General features: G+C 53.1%; 1 pseudogene across 1 annotated transcript in view; it reads left to right on the top strand.

Moving 5' to 3' along the window:
* UBE2Q2P16 (Putative ubiquitin-conjugating enzyme E2Q2-like protein) overlaps positions 1-12,928 on the top strand; it is a 69,514-nt pseudogene that overhangs the window by 17,370 nt on the left and 39,216 nt on the right. Inside the window, exons 2-3 of the transcript XR_003731385.2 lie at positions 4,172-4,573; positions 5,479-5,593. The product of XR_003731385.2 is annotated as a Putative ubiquitin-conjugating enzyme E2Q2-like protein (transcript). The remainder of the gene's footprint in view (positions 1-4,171; positions 4,574-5,478; positions 5,594-12,928) is intronic.

Raw genomic sequence — 12,928 nt, 5'->3', positions numbered from 1 at the left:
TAGATCTGCAGTTCCTATTGGGGTCTGAGAAGGATTAAAAAAACCCATTAACTCTTTATTGATTTTGTTTTTCTGATTACAGTAGAAGACCCAACCATACATTTGTGGAAAACAGAGACCATGAAAGCCCCCTTGTCCCACTGCTCAGAGGTGATTGCTGTAAAGCCTGGCATATTGTCCTCCAGTCTTTTGGGGAATATAGCAACAAGTCATTAATTAGAAATGGGCTTATGCTGAAATAGCATTTTATAGCTTGATTTTTTCTCTATTGTTATACGTAGACATACCTCATTCTGTCAGATGGCTGCAGAGTGTTCCATAGTGTGGACATGCTATATTTTATTCGAACTTTCCCTTATTGATAAATGTTTAGGGTGTTTAGAATTTCTTTTTTCAGTCTTACCAGCAGTGTTTCCAGGAGCATCCTTGAGCATGTATATGTGAGTGCTTGTGCTATCATATCATGGGAGAGGCTCCTAGAAGTGGAATTACTAGGTTGTGGAGTGTGTGGTTAAAATGTTAATCAATATTGCCAAATTACCCTTTCAAAGGTTGAGCCAATTCCCCCTCCCTCCAATGGTCTGTGAGTACTCATTTTCCCACATTCTTGCCAGCACTGCTTGTTATCAATCATTTAAATTTTTCCCAATCTAATAGGCAAAAAATGGTAGCATGTCACTTTCATTTGCATTTCCCTGGTTGCTAGTGAGATAGGACATCTTTTCGTGCATTTATTGGTCAATTTAGTTCCTCCTCTGCAGATTTCTAATTCACTGCCAATTTCTCTCTTCTTTTGTCTTTTTTCTTATTGATTTGTAGGGGCTCTTTGCATATTAGTGATATTTTCTTCCAGTGTCTCATTTGCCTTTTAACTTTGTTTATGTGTCTTTTGCCGTACAGATGTTTTACACGTTTATGTACAGTAGTTGGATTTGTTGAATTTTCACTTTATGGCTTCAGGATGTAATGTCTGGCATAGAAACGCTTCCCACTGCATCAGATTTCATTTCAAATAAGAACTTTGTTGCTGAAAAAACTTTGCAAAGCTCTGGTTTGTAGGCTCCTTCCCAGCTGTGTGTCTGTTCCTCTTGGCAGCTGCAGGCCTGCCTCTGAGGGAGGGGAGGGGTCCTCCATCCATCTTCAGCTCTCAGCTCTCCCTCTTTCTGGCTGGCTTTGGGGTCGCTGCCACTCTCTTTCAGAGCCTCTGTCTCTCATATGATTTGCCCCCATTCCTCTGTCTCTGCTGTTTTCCCGTCCCCAGCTGGTTTCCTATCAGGCAGCAGTAACTAGGGGTGTGAGGTGGCTGTGGCGGCAGCCCTTAGTGGGTTGGGGATGGGATGGCTGTCACAGAATGTGCCCTTCGCCCAAGTCATGTGGGCTGGCAGGGGAGGCCCTGGCCTGGTTTCTTCTCTAGAAGAGACTCTTCCTGTCAGAGCCTGAGGGCGGGCTCTGAGCCAATCCTAGTCCCTCTTCCATCAGGAAGCCTCCAAGACAGCTTCTTCCTCCCTTCCCACAGTCCTGGACCTGGCCCTCCTTTCTGTCCTTGCTGGTCTTTCCCCATCCTGCCTTCACAGGGCTGAGCTTCCCAGAGTCCAGCTGGCCACCTCTCAGGGCCTTGGTTTCCACCTGTGTAACATAGGTCCTGGGCGGCTGTCATAGCTGCTGGAAAGCATGGAACCTACAGCACTGGCGGGTCTTCCCAGCCAAACTCTGAAAGGTGTTACCTCTTGTTCTCTTAGTACAGCCCCATCCCAAAAAACAACAACACAAAACAAAACAAAACACCAAAAATCACAGGAGAGAGCTTGCATGTTGCTGACAAAGAGATAGGGACTTGTGTTCCGTCAGGATGGTGGCCAGTGGGGCTCACTGGTTCTCTGCTCACCTCAGGCCCAGTGTCATGCCTGGCTCATGGGAGGTGCCCAGGAAAGAAAGAGAGAAAGGGCAAAGGCTTAATGAACAATGTGGGAGCTGCTGAGGCTGGGGAGGAGGAGGGAAGTCTGGGGCCCACATTCTTTGAGTTACTTCTGGGTAGCAAGGCACTTTCCTCATAGTTCCTCATTCCTGGGGCCTGAGGTGCTAATGAGAAATATCCCCCTTTACATCCTGGAGATGTGGGCCCCAAGTGGACTATAGTGGGACCTTGGGCTGGGGGAGCAGCTGGGAGAAAACTTGAGGAAACTCAGAGGTCTCTTAGAAGCATGGCTCAGAAGTGCATAACCTAAAACTCTGAGGGACCCTTCCCTGGGCTCCTGCAGTCCCTGGCCTTCTGGCCTGGCACCCACCCTCTGATCATGATGGTCTGTCTCCTCTGAGCAGGAGCAGTGTCCTTTATATTTCCCTGTTCCACTGACCAAGCGCATGGTACATACTTAACAGAAGTAGAATGAATTAATGAGGGAATAGCTAGGGGTATTGATCAGAGGGCTTAGGTCTGGGGAAGAGGAGACCTGGGCTCTGGACTTGACTTTTGGTTGATTTTCTGTGTGACCTTGACCCTGGTTGGACCTCAGTCTCCCCATCTGTACAGTGGGCGTGGGCCTCTCAAGCTCTGTGATTTTGCTCCATGTTGCCAGAGCAGGCACAGGCCTACATGACATACACACGCAGCACACATGCCAGGGCCCTGTGTGATCAGTGTTTGCTGAATGTGTACTGCGTGCCAGCCCCACTCAGTGCTGAACCCACTTTGTCAGAGTCCTTGGATAGCTGTTTCTGTGGAGGTCTCACATTTTCTGGGGCATTTGTTCATTCTTCTAAACACACAGGCTACACAGGCTGAGAGCTCCCTGGGCTCCACTGAGGTGGCAAGGAGCCAAAAGAGCAGGTAGGAGGCCCCCAACCTTGGCTGCAGCCCCTTGCACTCTCCTTGGCTGTGAGGCCTGCAGCTGGGGTTTCATGTTTTTGGGGACCTGGCACACCAGCAGACCTTGTGTCCAGGCGAGTGCCCGGCTCCCACTGCATCTCCTCCCCTGCCCCCAAATCATTGTCATGCTCTGCCTGTGGTCCCATTTCCATAGCAACTCCTTGTGATGCCACAGAGGAGAGTGGGAGCTTTAGGAAGATTTTGGGGGAAGGGAGTGGGAGGCCCATTCATTGTCTTGGAGTATAGCAGGTGGGGGCCCGGAATGGCACTGTGGGGATGGCTTACCCTGCCAGCTCAGGTGGAACTGGGTTCAGGGTCGCCAGCCAGGTGGTCTAGAGGCCTTCCAGGGACAGGGCTGCCCAGGTTGGCCTGGGCCTGGCTGGCTCATGCCAGTCTATCAGGATCCAGCTTGGGAGGCCACTGACAGCGCCTCTGTCTGGCTAGACCTGGCTTAGGGTACCCGGGCCTGAGGAGCTGCCCAGTCTCTGCTACCCCTCTGTCCCAGGCTGGCACCGCTATGTTCTCTCCTGTCCTCCAGGATCAGCAACTAGTGGGAGGTGCACCCAGGGCCGGCTGGCAGCAGGGCCATAATTTGGGACACCATGGTGAACTGTGGGGCTGGGCAGGCCTCTCTTCACTGGTCCGGACTGCTTCGTGGCTCTGTTGTCAGGATGGGAAAGCCAAAGTGGGCCCTGGAGCCTGCTCAGCACCCATTTCTCTGCATCCTTGGAGAAGTCTGCAGCCCATAATATAGGAAGACCCCGGCCTCAAAGCATCTCGTACATCTTCACCTACCACGTGGCTAAAAATTCCAGCATTCACTGGATTTGATAGAATGTTGATAGATTTGATAGAATGTTGATTGTGGGAGGGACCCTAAGGGCTTTTCCATCTTCTGCCCACATTATAGCAGTCACCTTGGAGCCCCATCCACCCATCCTTCCATCTCTCCCTTCCGGAAGGCCTTGTGAATGCCCCTGGGGTCCTAGGCCTGTGCTGGACAGCACCCAATGGGAAATCGAGCAGAAAGGAGGGGCTGGCCTGGCCCTCCAGGGAAGGTGGAAGCTGCTTGCCCTCTCAAGGGCTGCCGGGAGCCAGGTGCTGGGTTCGATGTCAGCTTCTTGAGCTTCCCTTTCACCATCACGGTTGAAACCACCCCTGGGTAACCCCTGCACTTATGTTTTCTTAATCCTTGTCTTCATGTTGACTTATGTTTGAAGGTGGATTACCATGATGCTGCCCAAGCACACATCCAGGAAATCACACCTGTGATGTGCCTGTCATTTTTTTTTTCCCAATACACAGATAGAGAAACACATAACTGAAAATGAAAACGTTTGTCTGCATACCACGAAACCCCCTTGTGCACTCCCAGAAGCATGTGTCTCCTACTTTGGGAAACACAGATCTGACTGAAACCTCTCTGCAGCAGCTCAGAAAGAGATTTGGGACTTGGTCTGAGAGGTTGAGGAAACTGAGGTACAGAGGAAGAAGCTTTGCCCAGGGCCACGTGGAGGAGGGAGAGCTGGGAGTTAACTCGCCTCCTTGGACTTTGAGCTGAGCTTATATCCTGCACCATGGAGGCCTCAGAGCCTTTCCAAGGAGCCAGAACTTCCTAGCACCCTCCCCTACTCACAGAGGACAGAGCGTCTGGTCTAGAGGAACCCTTGGAGAATATATAATGAAGGAATAAAACAGGATGCCTGGGTATGATGACTCCGTGGATAATCCCAGCACTTTGGGAGGCTGAGGTGGGAGGACTGCTTGAGGCGAGGAGTTTGAGACCAACCTGGGCAACATAGTTTACAAAAAAATTAAAAAGTTAGCTGGCCGTGGTGATACACACACCTGTAGTCCCAGCTCCTTGGGAGGCTGAGGTGGGAGGATCACTTGAGCCCAGGAGTTTGGGCTGCAGTGAACTATGATGGCACCACTACACTCCAGCCTGAGTGCAGAGCAAGACTCTGTCTCTGTACCTTAAAAAAGAAAGGCAGGAGAGGTTGGGGGATGGGAGGGTGAGTAGGTGGGGGGTTGTAGGGATCTTGGGGCCTCGGAAGTTGAGGCTCAGGCCCAGGGAGAGGCACTCTGGTGCTGCCCATCGTCCCCTCTCAGGGATTAGCCTGGGGCCTGCCTCCTGGGTCCTGGCTGGGGAGGAAGGCAGGCAGTGGCATTGGCTGGACACCTACTGTGCACCAGGCCATGTGTCCCTTCTCTCTATATATCCTCCCAGCAGTCCTGGCAGGAGAGATGATATCTCCCTTTTATGGATGAGGGAAGTAGCTTTCCCAGGGCCACAGAGCCAGTTGGTGGGAGAGGCATAGTCAGACTCCAGCCTGCTGGGGCCACAAACCCTGCCCTTCCCAGAGGCCTGCCTACCCCAGCTAGTGCTCTGTGTGTGTGTGTATGTGTGTAAGCATAAGTTTGCCAGTGAACGAGAGAACATGTGTGAGTGTGTGCAAGTGTGTGTGTGTCAGAGTGTGTGTGTGGGATGTTTGAGTTTTTAATGGCTCAACCAGGCAGGATCAGACCCATTTGCAGGTGTGGCCCCCACTGCATCCCGACCACCTGCTTCCCTGCTCTAGCTGACAGCCATCTCCTCTTTCTCCCTACAGCCTCCTGCGCCCACAGGTCCTGAAGCTCCAGTGCCCACAGGTGGAGAGGGCAACTGAATCCAGCTCAGGCTAAGCCCCACCCAGCTGTACTTCCCAGACACCCACCCAACCCTAGGTAAGATGCCACTCTGGGCAGCAGGGCAGGGTGGGGGTGGTGTGAGCCGTGGAAGGTGTGGGGTCTGTAGGGGAGGCTGTCGTGGGGCCCTCTTTCTGGGGGTTTCCCCATCTCTCCCTCCCCACATGCAGCCATGCTCAGGAGGTTTCTGTGGCGGTGCCACTTGCCGCCAGCCCTTGCTGTAGCAGGGCTCTCCAGCAGGCAGCTTGGAAGCCTGGAGTGTTCTTCCCAGCAACTGGGTTTCATGGACAGTTCCGGCTAATGGGTTTCCGTGTGGCATGGGAGGTCTCTAAGGGCAGGCTGCAGGGCTCTGTCTTTGGTCCTGTCACATTGTTGACCAAATGTGTGCCTGATTTCAGGTCGGGAGGGAGCCAGAACATGTGGACTGAGACAATCAGGGTCCAAGAAACTGTCAAGAGGCTGGCATTAGCTCTAATGTGTGGAGTTTAACAGGGTTCCACACCAGAGACAGCATGTGGGTCCAGACACCTTGAGGGAGAGATGAGGCTCAGACCCCAGGTGTGTTTGTGCAACAAGCACTGGCAGCCAGGTGACCTTGGCTCTCTGTGAACAGCAGATAGGTTCTTAGACTGTATCATGAGGAGCAGGATCCCCAGAATGTGGGAGGTGACAAGTCCTCTCACTTTGTGGTTCATGTGAAGGAATGTGGAGAAACAACAGCATGTCCCAGAGAAGTGGGAGATGGGGAAGGAGGGGGACCTGGCTTGCTGCCTGGTTTGACCTCTGGCTTGCTTGTGACCTTGGACAAGTCACCTCTACCCCATATCTTGGCCAATCCCCTGTTCTTGACAGGCCTCTGTCACCCATGAGAGAGCTGCAGAAAGACTTTGCTAAACAGAGGGAATGGTGGGTGGGCTATGGGCAGCAGGCTGGCCTGGCGGATTGTCCTCATTTTTCAGAGGAAGAAGCCTGGCGGCTCTTCAGGCAGCAGGCCTGGACTCCCTTCTCCTGAGGGATCGGGTGACAGCTGTGTTTGGCTGAGGCTCAGCCAGCCCTGTCCTCACACTGAAGCTGGCGGAAGCAGAGGCCTGGATTTCCTTCCCAGACACGAGGCCTTGCTCCGAAGCCCAGTTAGCACCATCAACATATTTCTGGTAATTAGTTGGCTCTGGGTAGAATGAGCAGCTGATTAGCCCCTCCAGTTTAACCTGTAATTGCTGCTGGAAGATGGGTGAGAGGATGGGGTCAGGGTTGTCTGTGCAGCAACCGGGGTGATGGGGGCAGGGGGCAGGGGGCAGGGGCGTGAGCAGCCTCCCCACTGCCCAGGCAGACAGCAGCACCCACAGGCACCACAGCCCAGGGGCATGGGGAGCTCAGGAGGCAGGGAGATGCAGGCGGGAGCTGACACAGGGCAGGAGGGCCACAGTCAGCTGGGATCTGGCAGGGCTTGGAACAAGTCACACCTGGGCTAAGCCTTGAAATCTGTAAGGTGCTTTTCAAACATTTTATTTTTCTGGTTATAAAAAAAGTAATGTGTGTTCTTTATAGAAAAGTGTGAGCTCTTGGGTGTTTAGCCCATCAGTCTTCTACAAAACATGTATTTATGACATAATTGGGATCAAGCTGTACTTACTGTTTTCTAACTTGCCTTTTGTTCTTAATCCCATACCAAGATCATTTTCCTATCATTCAATACTCTTCGATAATGTGATTTTTAATGGGTCCTGCAGACTCTAGGAGTGGTGGGCAGGATGAGGTGAGGTGTCCTGATCGGTTGCCTTGACCAAGTGGGAGATGAAAGAATTTGGATTCAAGTCCCAGCCCTGCCACTTACTGGTGTCCTCGAGCAAGTGACTCAGCCTCTCTGGACCTTTTTTTCCTCCCGAGTGGCACAGTAACCTCCCTGAAGGGTGGTGAGGATCAGATGGGATTGCACAGGTGAACCTGCTGGGCCCAGGCCTGGTGGGTCTTGCCTGTGGAACCTGAATTTGTGGGCTGTGTCTTAACGGCACTGTTAGGTGGTGCTAGTTCCTGTCCCAGCCCTGCTTGCTTCTTGCAAGTGATTCATTTCTCCAGTCTCAGTTTCCCATATGCACAATGGACATAATGATACCTACCTCACGGAGGTGTTGTACTGTCTCAGCGAGAGTCCTCTGTGACCTTCCCCCGCATCATTGAATGAGTCTGTTCTCCCTAAGTACACAGTGGAATTTGCCTGGGGTTGGCCACCACATCATGAGTAGGTGACGTGGTCCTTGCCTCTGGGTAGCAATGTGAAGTTAGAGGGATCAAGGAGAAATGCTGTGAGCCTCAGGAAAGGGAAGGAGATAAAAGCTGGGGAAGTCAGGGAGGGCTTCCTGCAGGTGTCTGGTCCTTAGAGCTCGTGAGGATTTGGGGAAGGTGGGGGTGGGAGAGAGTGACAGAGAGCACGTGTGTTTGGGAATAGTGTGAACAAAGAACAGGCAGGAGGAGTAAGCCTGGAACAGGGTATGAGCTGTCCGAGAGCTGCTGCTGACTGGGGGTCAGAGCTCTGAGAGGTCCCAGCCCTGGAGCCCTGGTGGGGGTGGAGGACCAGTAGTTGGGGGTGGGACCACTGTCTGCTGACTAAGGGCAGGGAGACGTCAAACAGCCGGGATCCTGGCACACAGCCCTACCTGGGGGCTGCAGGGAGGGGCGGGATTTAGCATAGGATCTATGGACAGGCCTCCCCACACACCAGGGCCTCAGTTGGGAAGTGCAAGGGACTGTGTAAGGCCTGGGAAGAGGCTGGTGGCTGCTGCCCAAACTGGCAGGACCCCACCTGTGGAGATCAGCCTGTGGGCCACCTTTAGCCAAAATGTGTGAGCCAGGGGCTCTGGCTGCTTGAAGTCCAAGAGAAGGAGATGTGGGAGGGGTCCGCATTGGGCTGAGAGGGCCGGGGAGGCTCACCCTTGTGGAGCACCCACTTTGTGCCAGGCCCTAAGTCAGACTCACTCCTAGCTTGGGTTTGTGTAATTTGCACGACAGCCTGGAGAGGGCGCCAGCTCTTAGACTCATTTTAAGGAGCTGGAAACTGGGAGAGGCGAATGACTGGCCTGCCCTGGCCCTGTTTCAAATCGGAACTCCACACATCATGATTTTTCAGTGGCCCCGTGCTACTCCCCAGGGCTGTGGTTTTTACAGGTGATGACCCCAGACTTCCCTGGGCAGGCTTGAAAGAACTATATCGCAGTACGAAGTCTTCCTTGGCTTTGCCTTTCTTAGGGAGGCTCAGAGAGGTCGAGGGTATGACCCAATGCCACACAGCCCTGGGGTCTGCAGTCCCTGGCTCCCTGGGGGGCATGCACCATGATCCCTTCTCTCTGGGGTCTGGTGGCCCCAGCCAAGCCCTACGAGGTCTGGGAACCTAGGGGGTCTTCCCAGATGTAAGACTACTCATGCCTCGGAGCCACTGAGAGAGGCTTTAAAAATTTTGGCCTCAAATTAAAACCTATGAGCTCCTCAAAACAATGAAAAATTTCCCTAATAAAAGGAGAGGCACACTCAGGCATGTCCTAAATGAATTGAGTGACTTCAGGGATTAATTCGGGATGTATGGGAGGGCGCCCAGCCGGGAAAAATGCACAGTAGATATTGTAACAAATTGTTTGCTCACAAGAGGAATAATTCTTTTTTCTTTATTATACTTTAAGTTCTAGGGTACATGTGCACAACCTGCAGGTTTGTTACATATGTATACATGTGCCATGTTGGTGTGCTGCACCCATTAACTCGTCATTTACATTAGGTATATCTCCTAATGCTATCCCTCCCCCCTTCCCCCACCGAATGACAGGCCCCGTGTGTGATGTTCCCCATCCTGTGTCCAAGTGTTCTCATTGTTCATGTTCTCACTCACAGGTGGGAAGAGGAATAATTCTTAATGTGCACTGGCTGCAAGGGGAAGCTACCTTGGCTGCCTGCAGCACGATCCCTCATCAGCCAGGCGCTGGGCAGGGTCTCTGCTAGGGCAGCCTTACCTGTAAGCCTCCAGGCCTTCCAACCACACAAGCTGGCCTGAGTGGGACTAAGTGGGCCCTCCATGTGTCCTTAGAGCCCCACGGCCTTCTGCGTTCTGCTCTCTTCTGCTGGCTCTGTGCTTTTGGCTAGGGCGGGGAAGGTGCTGGCTGGAGGGCAATTCTTCCTCCTCTGCTATGCAAACCAAACTCTTCCTGTTAAGACCTCCCGGAGACCCCAGCCTGCCAGTCCCCCCATCTCAGACGACCCAAAGGAGGCTCCTCACAGACTGGCTCTCAGCATGCCCCAGTTTACCTGTCCCAGGCTTGGGCAGCTGCTTCCTTCCCAGGTCCCTTGCCTCGGGGATGAGTGGGGTGGGGGCAGCACCGTCCTCCCTGGCCAGCCCTCCCAGGTTCCTAGTGTCTCTGTACCAAACCTGGGGGAAAGGTGAGGCAAAGTCAGTCTGTGCTCAGGAACATAAATGAACACCACTGAGGTGCAAACGGAGAAAGGCTTCCTGTATCCCACCTCCCACTCCCGGCTGGAGTGGGTCCAGCACAGAGGAAAAAAAAGCACTGGCTCCTGAGTCAGGCGAGCCTGGATTTGGGTCTAGCTTCCCTGCTTTCTGACTCTGGGACTCCAGGCAACTCCCACAATCTCTCCAGCTTCTTCCTCTGTAAGAGATGAGATTTGTTTTAGCAGCAGCAGCAGCTGCTCACAGTTTTGAGATACAGTCTTATCCATCCACACAGCAGTCCTAGAAGTTGGGACCTAGGATTATCCCCATTAAATGGACAAAGAGACTGGGCTCAGAGAGGTGAAGCTCTCTGCTTCCTTGTAGCTGCTTCATGAAGTTGTTTAGAGAAAAGGGCCCTGATTATAGATGCTCCTCCATGAACACTGGCCCCACGTGCTCCCTTTCCTGAGCAAAAGAGGTGCTGAGGCCCTACCAAGGTACGGGCAGGAGACTTTGGGCACGGGGACCCTGATCCTTCTCACCTCTCCCGTCTGGCTTGGAGCCAGCCTGCCCTTTCATTCACTCCTTCATTCACCCGCTCATCAAGTGCTGATGAAACACCTATGAAGCGCGGTATCCCCAGCAGCTAGAACGTTATGCACTGTTCCTCCCCCCAGGTAGCTTCCCGTCTTGAGGGAGCAACAGCACGGCAAACAAGTAATTTGGGTAATCGCAGACTGTGCTGAGTCCAGGAGGGAAACAACAGGGCTGTGGAATTGGGAGTGGCTGGGGTGGGGTGAGCTGCTCCAATGGGCATCCAGGCAGGCCTCTCTGAAGAGGTGACTTTGAGGGGCTGAATGTCAAGGCAGAGGCTGGGAGGTGGGAAGTAGCTGGTTATCTCTGGAGATCAGGAGGAAGACAGTGTGGCTGGTGTGTGGGGAGTGAGGGAGAGAGCAGGGACAGGGGTGGGAAACAGAGCCTTAGCCACCCTGCTGAGGAGCAGGGGTGTGCTTTGGAGGGGGTTAAGCCGATCAGTGACAGGGCCTGATATGTGCTTTCCAAATTCTGTTCTGGCCTCTGGGTGGAGAGAATGGATTAGAGGCCGTGGCAGGAAGAGCAGGGAGCCTCGAGGGGAGGTGGGTGCAGGGACCCAGGAGAGAGGTGGGGTCATGGCTGCAGGGTGGTGGTGCAGATGGCGAGGAGTGGGTGGCTGGGAGAAGGGTTGGAGAGTGGTCATGGGATGGGAAGTCCGAGAGTCCTGGTCGGGGCTGGGTCAGTTTGGCTCGAGTGGCACCATTTTTTGAGATGGGCAATCTGGCGCAGGTGGAGGTGCAGGCATTCTGGTTTGAACTTGCCGGGTTTGAGGAGCCAGTGAGCCATGCAAGTGGAGCATCAGGCCTTCAGTCAGCACTGGGGACCTTCTCACTTCTGGTCCAAGGTCAAAGGCTTTGCCCTAATATGCGGCTCATCTCATTGCCAGCCCATTTTTCAGATGAGGATACTGAGGGGCTCACCTCAGTCCTTAGACTGCATGTGGCCTTCTTTCAGACCCCTGGCTGCAGCAGAGAAAGCACCACTTGAGTGGTGCCTGATAGGAAGGTAGCAGGAAAACTTGGGGCCACCTCCTGCTGACGCACATGTGTATGCAGGCGTGTGTGTGTGTGTGTGTGTGTGTGTGTGTGTACACGTGCGCACATTTGAGCATCGTGTGGAGCCCGTTAACAAACAGAGAAATAAATTAACAAGTCTTCAACCTGCCTAATGTTCCTTCTGTTCTGTATAATAGAGCACGGGAACATAATTTTCCCCTGGAGCAAATTGCTACAGCTGAATCTGCTCCTTGTTTTCCTCCAAAAACTGCTTAAAATTCTGGAACGCTTGTTGATTTCGGGTCATTTCCCTTTCTGGCTCCTGTCCCCAACCCCCAGGCTGCTTCCCTCCGCCTTCCCATGTGTGCTGATTGCCACAGCTCCAGGGCTACCATTTTGCAGATGAGAGGAACCTGGGAGGTGGCAGCTCCGGCCAGGGGCCCTGAGGGTGAGAGGCTTTCGCTGTGTGGAGCATGAATGAAATGTCCAGCACTGACAGAAAACACTGGCAGCTCCCCACTGGGCCTGCCACAGACCACTGTGTGACCTTGGGCAAGTCACAACCCCCTCTGAGCTTCAGTTTCCGCCTGGCAAACACAGGGCTGATCACGCCTGCCATCTCCATGTGAACACGCCTGGTGGTGTACGGAGTGCGGAGTGTGATGTAGATGTGAGCTGTCTATTTCTGAGGCACCACGTGCAGCGACTGGGGAGCCTCCCACCCCCAAGCCTCCTAAGGAGCCTTTAGATTCAGGGACTCTTGGCCTCCTTCTGAAATCCTCTAGGGCACTTCTAATTTTCTTAAAGCAAATGAATTTTCATCCACTTTAATTAAACATGTCTTATGAAAATGTATATTTATTTATAGAGCTTCTCACTGCATTCCTGATCACTGCTGCCATTCAGAGCCCAGCTCAGATCCCCGCTTCCAAGCAGCCTCCTTAGGCGTGGGAGCTGGGTGAGAGGGAGGCTTTTGCACATTGATTCCTGGCTGGCTCCAGCCTGGCTGAGTTACCTTTGCTGGAGGCAGAAGGGGAAAACTGGAATCCAGTGCTCAGGAGCCAGAAATTCCAGCCCCCTACCCATGCCTTCAGGGAACCGCCTGGACTTTATGCAACATGCAAAGTTCCATCAATCTGGGGACTGCCCCTGTGCTCTTCAGCAGAGAAATTAAATCCCAAAGAAATCACTGAGGGTTTGTGGGCTGGTTGAAGGATGGGCCTTGGCCTCAGGTCTGCGGTGTCCAAGATACAGTCAGCCCAGGCTTGTCTTCTCTGCTATGACAGCCAAAACCTCATCTCCTCCAGAAAGCTCTCCTTGACTTCTTCATCTATCTTAGTCCACTTGGGCTAC

Source organism: Macaca mulatta, chromosome 7 (assembly GCF_049350105.2).
Source record: "Macaca mulatta isolate MMU2019108-1 chromosome 7, T2T-MMU8v2.0, whole genome shotgun sequence".
Taxonomy (NCBI): domain Eukaryota; kingdom Metazoa; phylum Chordata; class Mammalia; order Primates; family Cercopithecidae; genus Macaca; species Macaca mulatta.
Note: the sequence above shows the minus strand (reverse complement) of the source record. Positions and strands in the feature narration are given on the sequence as shown.